The 6,615-nt window shown below is 32.1% G+C and overlaps 1 long non-coding RNA gene across 3 annotated transcripts in view; it reads left to right on the forward strand.

The window, feature by feature from the left end:
- LOC109830616 overlaps positions 1-6,286 on the forward strand; it is a 12,845-nt gene extending 6,559 nt beyond the window's left edge. The window contains exon 3 of one of the 3 annotated variants that reach the window (XR_002244361.1): positions 5,863-6,286. This is a non-coding gene — a long non-coding RNA (uncharacterized LOC109830616). Of the gene's footprint in view, positions 1-2,518; positions 2,878-5,862 lie in introns of those variants that run through there. The other 2 variants (XR_002244363.1, XR_002244362.1) reach the window with 2 other exon arrangements.

Raw genomic sequence — 6,615 nt, forward strand, 5'->3', positions numbered from 1 at the left:
GTATATATATAGGAATGTAATTATGGTTAGGGTTTAGATATTTAACGAAAATAATTAATAAAAAAATATAATTAATTACATTTTAAATCAAATAATTATGAAAAAATTATCTATACAAACTAAAATATACAAGTTATACTAATACAACAGATAATACGCAATAGTAGAAATAATACAATAAATTGTACAATTAAACGATAATAATTAATAAAAAATATAATTACTTACATTTAAAATTAAATAATTATGGGAAAATTATCTATATAATAAAATGTACCAGTTATACTAATACAACAGATAATATGCAATAATAGTAATAATACAATAAATTGTATAAAATAATATGTAATAATAATACAACGTATGATACGAAATAATACATAATAATAAAAATAATACAACGTATTATTCAAAATAATACGTAATAGTATTGATAACACAACGGATTAATTCCAGAAATTTTTACTACACTAAGTTAATTTATAAATATCAAAATCATTTAAATAAATATAAATTTTGGACTTTTAAATCGTAGAAAATTCTAAAAAATCGAGAAAAATACAATTACTCTTTTAAAAATAATAATTAAATATTTTAAAATATCCAAAAATTATTTTAACTAATATCAAAAATTCATGATCATTACATTCTACCCCCTTAAAACACAAGTTAAAATATAGACACACAAACACTAAGGCTCCGTTTGGATACCATGATGTTTTACTTGTTTTCATGGTGTTTTTGTCAAAAATAAAACACTGTGTGTTTGGAAACCATGGTGTTTTTTAAGCTAAATCATCCCCAAACCAAAAACACAACACTTATTTCATAACACCTAAAATGTGTTTTAAGTTTGGTGTTTTGGTTTTGAGTTTGAGAAGGTGTTAATATAATGTATAACATAATATATTAAATGTAATTAACATAGAGTTATTAGCAACATGCTTATACTATACTATATATAGTTAATCTAATATATTAGTAATATTTATTAAATAATATAAAAAAATAATAAATAAATTATTTTATATAACAATATAATAACATATTATGTTATTAAATACTAGTATTTAATATGTTAACAATGTATTATATAATAATAAATAATAATAAAATATAAATAAACTAATAAAAAAGTTATTAAAAATAAATAATAATATAATAATGATATAATAATATGCTACACAATAGTATAATCGCTATAATATTATTAACTTTTTAATAAATAAACTGTAATAAATTAATAATTATAAAATATTATATAATAGTAAAATATTTAAAAATATAATAGTAATATTATAATGATATATTGTATAGTAAATGTAATATAATATATAAATTGTATTATATTAATAATAGTATAATATTATATTAATAATAAATAACATTATTATAAAATGAGGTATTTTATATTAATAATAGTATAATATGATAGTTTTTTCCAACAATTTAGAAGAATGAGGTATTTTATAGCTGTAAATTTAAAATCCAAAAACTTGAAACTTTGGTTTTTTGAAAAGTATTATTGTAGCACACTGGATACTGTAGTAGAGGCGGGGGGGGGGGGGGGGGTACTGTAGCAATTCAAAAAAATTACCATGGCAGTTAAACCAAAATTATTGTAGCAGTAAAAAAATATGTCGTGCTGTGCATGGTGTTCACACTAGTTAAATATAAGTGAAAAAACTAATAGGTCAACATGGATTGTGAGAGGATATATTGATGCTCTTAAATAATAAATTTAGATATTAATTATGATAATTATTAGATATTTATGATTAGTGTATAAGCTAAAAAACTCTATTGTTAAGCGTGCTTTGATGAGATTAATCCTAAAATGGGTGACCTTCTGGGAAGATATAGTGTTAATTATCATAATCTTTATATTTTCATCATCTAAACACAATTATGTGTCACCACTCTTGACACATGTATTTGTCAAGAGTTATGCGACACATGTATTTGTCACCACTTTCGACATATATTTGTGTCGTGAGTTTTGCGACACGTTCGCACATGTGTAGAAAAACGCTCTCCACACATGCTATAACCAGACTTTTGATATGTGTCGTGCTATATTTGTGCGACACAAAAATGTGTCACGTAGAGACAAAAAATATATCATAATTTACAACTTTTGTTGTAGTGTAGAAAGAAGTTTTGAGTGAAAGTAGTACGTATGTTAATACATCAATTTATAATTTATTTATAAATATATATAAATTAGTATGGTTTTTCATATATCACCCTGAAATCATGCATATTAAAAAGATTCTTTGAACCTAAAGAAGTTGCTTGTTCTTGGCAATTGCGTATCCCTGAAATCATGCATATTAAAAAGATTCTTTGAACCTAAAGAAGTTGCTTGTTCTTGGCAATTGCGTATACTTGTGCATCCATCACCAATAAGTCGTCTTTGAACCTAAAGAAGTTGCTTGTTCTTGGCAATTGCGTATACTTGTGCATCCATCACCAATAAGTCGCCTCTTTCATCTATTAACCAGCAGTCGATGTGTAGCAGGAGAAAAAAGATCTCGCCATCTATTGCGCTTCATCTCCTTCGCCATGAAACAAAGGTCTTCAAACTTGAGAGCTATGATCAATAAATCATTGAAACAAAGATGATATAGACCCAAAAATGTTCCATCAATTTTCAAGCACTATTCAATGATTTGCACAAGTGATCCTCGTCCCATCACCGTTCTTACTGCTCCTACCACCTCAATAATTCCCTGAAGCTTATTGCCATTACTGGTCTCTTCAAGCTAACGAGGCAAAATTCAGCATTAGTTACTCATGTTAAGCATCTTGTTATTTTCAAATTATTAGTAAATAATAATTTAGATGAGTTGAATGGCTAATGATCACTTGGCTTGATGTGGTATGCTCAAATTATCTAGATGGTTTCCATTACTGATGGCGCGCTTTACAAGCTCATTATTCTTGATGTGGTATGCTCAAATTATCTAGATGGTTTCCATTACTGATGGCGCGCTTTACAAGCTCATTATTAGCTGATTAGCCCTCCAACGACATTAGGATGGTTTCCATTACTGATGGCGCGCTTTACAAGCTCATTATTAGCTGATTAGCCCTCCAACGACATTAGTTAGCTGATTACTTCTATAGTGTTAGCCCTCGACTCCATCGCGCCCATCAACCTTGGACCTGGTCGATGGCGATCTTTGAGGTTTAGGACTGTACTGTAGTCGAACACGGTCCTTGATGGTGCATAAAGTGTGGCAGATTGGTTGGCGGTCTAGCTAATGTGGGTATTTCCTGAGCTTAGTGACATTTAAGGAGATCTCGATTAAGATTTGATACCAGCGTTTTTGGCTTTGTTTTGGCTGAATATACAGAGGAGATAACAATATTGTTACTGATGATAGAAGCTCAAAGGTTAGGGGTCTTAATTTCAAATTAATTGAGATTTTAAGGGGATATGCATTATTGCTAAGGTTATGGTGGTGATTAAATGGTTATTAGTGTGTATTCAGCATGAAGGATTAAGTGGTGGTGAGGTTATGATGGCGATGAGTGTTCAATGGGGATGTTGTATTCATGTATGTGTGTATGTATGGATATGGATATGCTAGAGAGGGTAATTGTCACATTATATATGTGTGCATGTATGTATGTACGGATGTGTTAGATGGCATTTTGGGGAAAAATTGTTTTAACATTCTACACACTTTTATAATTGTATAAGATTTGTGCTGACTCAATATGAAAATAGTGTCTTCTAATTCTATTAATAATCATTTACTTTGACTTGATTGGCGTCAAGCTCAGGTTGCATATTGTCTCCAAACATGGGGATTGTCATTTCTATAAGATTCATCGGTTCCTTGCAGTAGTAATTTTTTTTTTTTTTTTTTTTTTTTTTTTTTTTTTTTATAATTGTATAAGATTTGTGCTGACTCAATATGAAAATAGTGTCTTCTAATTCTTTTTTTTTTTTGGTAAATGAACTGAACTTTATTCATTTCCAATATGGACATTGTGTAACATATCAAAAATCAGACATTCCCTGGTAATCAAAACTCAAAAGAACCAACTTACAAAATGAGATTCCTCATATGAACATTTGTACTCTCATGTAAAACTTTGGTATATATTGACAGTTTGATATTATGAAGAACTTGCAGCGAGCTCCTCAATTTGTTCTGGAAAATCCTGAAGTTGCGTTCCTGCCAGATCATATAAGTTGTGTCAGCAAGCGCAAGCCTCTTTAACTTCTTCTTGGAACCCTTTCCTTTTAAGTTGTTTGAATACCAACCAATGATCATGTTCCAATCACAAGACCTCCATTTAAAATTCAACCAGTCCATAACTCCATTCCAGATTTCCATCGAAAACTGACAATCAAAAAACAGATGGCTAATTGTTTCTAGCTGATGACCAGAACACAGAACACAGCAGTTTTGATTAGGATTTAAAATCCCCAGTCTGCATAGCCTATCCTTGGTAAGAAGTCTTGAATTGCAAGCTAGCCAGATAGTAAATGAGTGTTTAGGATAGTTAAAATTGTCCCAAACAGTCTTATACCAGCTCACTGGAGTTACAGCAGAAAGCAGTTTGCTGTAAACTTGCAGTAGTAATTTAGTAATTGAATAGTGTTTATGCTGTTTGAGCTGAAACTAACTGGAGCCGAACTCTTGATAGAATAGACCAATTAACTAAGAAGGCTTGAGCAGTGCAATGTTTGCCTATTTGCTCTTTATGAAGTTTATGTAGGCTTGAGCAGTGCAATGTTTGCCTATTTGCCCTTTATGATGTTTATGTAGCAGTGGAGTATTTAGACCTCATCAATGCTGGTTCTTGCCTCCTGCTGCATTGAATTAGTGTTGGAACTTTTTTACTGAGATTTATGTGAATTACAACTTAGCTTGATTTCGCAATTCTTTATTGTTTATTGTATGTTTAATATGATAGCTTTCAGTCAGAAGAATTGTTTAGGATCCTTGTGGATCAAGTGATTGTCTCCTGGGATTGTATTAGTTGAATATTCAGACTTTGTTTACAACAATTCCATAGGCTTATAATGCGCTCTCTTTCAGTGGGCCTTTGAACTTATGTCAGAAAAGGCAATTGGAGGGTCTCGGCAACTAGGGAGATTTTGTTGAAGATTTCTTCTTTTGCTTGACTGGGGAGGAGGGGGATTTTGTTGAAGGTTGGAGGAGGTGGATGAGATGTTTGGAGTCGGTCGCGGCAACTAGGGAGGTTGGAGGAGGTCGCGGCAACTAGGGAGGTTGGAGGACGTGGAGGAGGCAGTGAAGCAAATTAGACCATTGTCTAATCTTTGCAGTCCACATCATGATCTATGCTCTGCTAGGCGCTTCCAAGATTTAGGCAAACAAGTATTACCAGGTTATCAGGCCTTTCGCAGGCGGCTAGGCCACTTTTAAAAACTATGAATAAAAAATCTTTGTTTTGGTAGCCACTGGCATCCATATAATCTCTTTAAAATTATGAATAAAAAATTTGGTTTTGGTAGCCATTGGTATCCATTTACTCTTTACTGCTTTAAGCGAAGTAAGTTTTGCAATTAATGCACTTGATTAACAGCACTCCAAAGAAAAGCAGGTTGGTAATTGGAGGTCAGTTTTTCACCTCATATCACAACTTCTCGTATGGTAGGGTGAAAGTTGATTGAATAATTATCAAATTGTTACGTAAATATTAGTTGATTTCTTTGATCAAGTTCTCCTTTGCTAATTTGCTACATCGTAATCCCTTAGTTTATATTATTACACACATGACGTTATATTTTAATCCTCTTCCTTTTTGTATTTTTTTTTAAACCTTATTATTTTTATCATCAATTTTTCTTCTGACTGTTTCGTCAACATGTTGCTTCAGTGGAAAATGCACAAACCCCTACAGAAGTATCACATACCTCATGCTGAGTTATCAGGGACTCAGCTGGCTGACGCCACTGATCGTCTGGCAACAACCTTTCCAACAAATGACATATGACCTCACCTACATTGTAGAATGCATTATTCAAAGTACTTGCACTGACATTTCTGTTGCAACAATTCTGTAGCAAGTAATTGACATGTATTTTCCTTTGCATTTGGCTCTGTATTTTCCCCCCCTTATATAGATGAAAAAACATACTGTACTTAGTTGCTTTGCCTTCTGTGTTTGTGAATAGGATCAGGAAAATATATCCGATACTTCATTTGCATTAATCTCCAAGCTTCATTTTCCCTAAAAGATTCAAACATTCATGTTTGTAATGATCCAGGGATGAACAGTCTTTGATATATCGGTTAGAATATTTTCCTCGTAAGATTGGATTGTGCAAGTAGAAAATGATGCGTACTTTGGTCCCGGTTGTGGGTTTGATTCTTGTGATTCTTGATACGGATCTTTGCTTACTTTAATAAAAAGGGGTGGTAGTAAAGTTTGTCACTCCTCTCTTTCCTAAGCCCCAACCGACCCCCCACCATTCAGGGATGGACAGTCTTTGATTCTTGTTTTGGATGGCATGGAAAGGCATCTACATACGCTTAACGTGCATGGTGACCATACCCAAGCCCCAACCCCCCACCATCCTTTACTTTCTTCTGCTTCCCTTCAACTCATCAAACTCTCTTTCATGTAATT

Source organism: Asparagus officinalis, chromosome 2 (genome assembly GCF_001876935.1).
Source record: "Asparagus officinalis chromosome 2, Aspof.V1, whole genome shotgun sequence".
In the NCBI taxonomy this organism is placed as follows: domain Eukaryota; kingdom Viridiplantae; phylum Streptophyta; class Magnoliopsida; order Asparagales; family Asparagaceae; genus Asparagus; species Asparagus officinalis.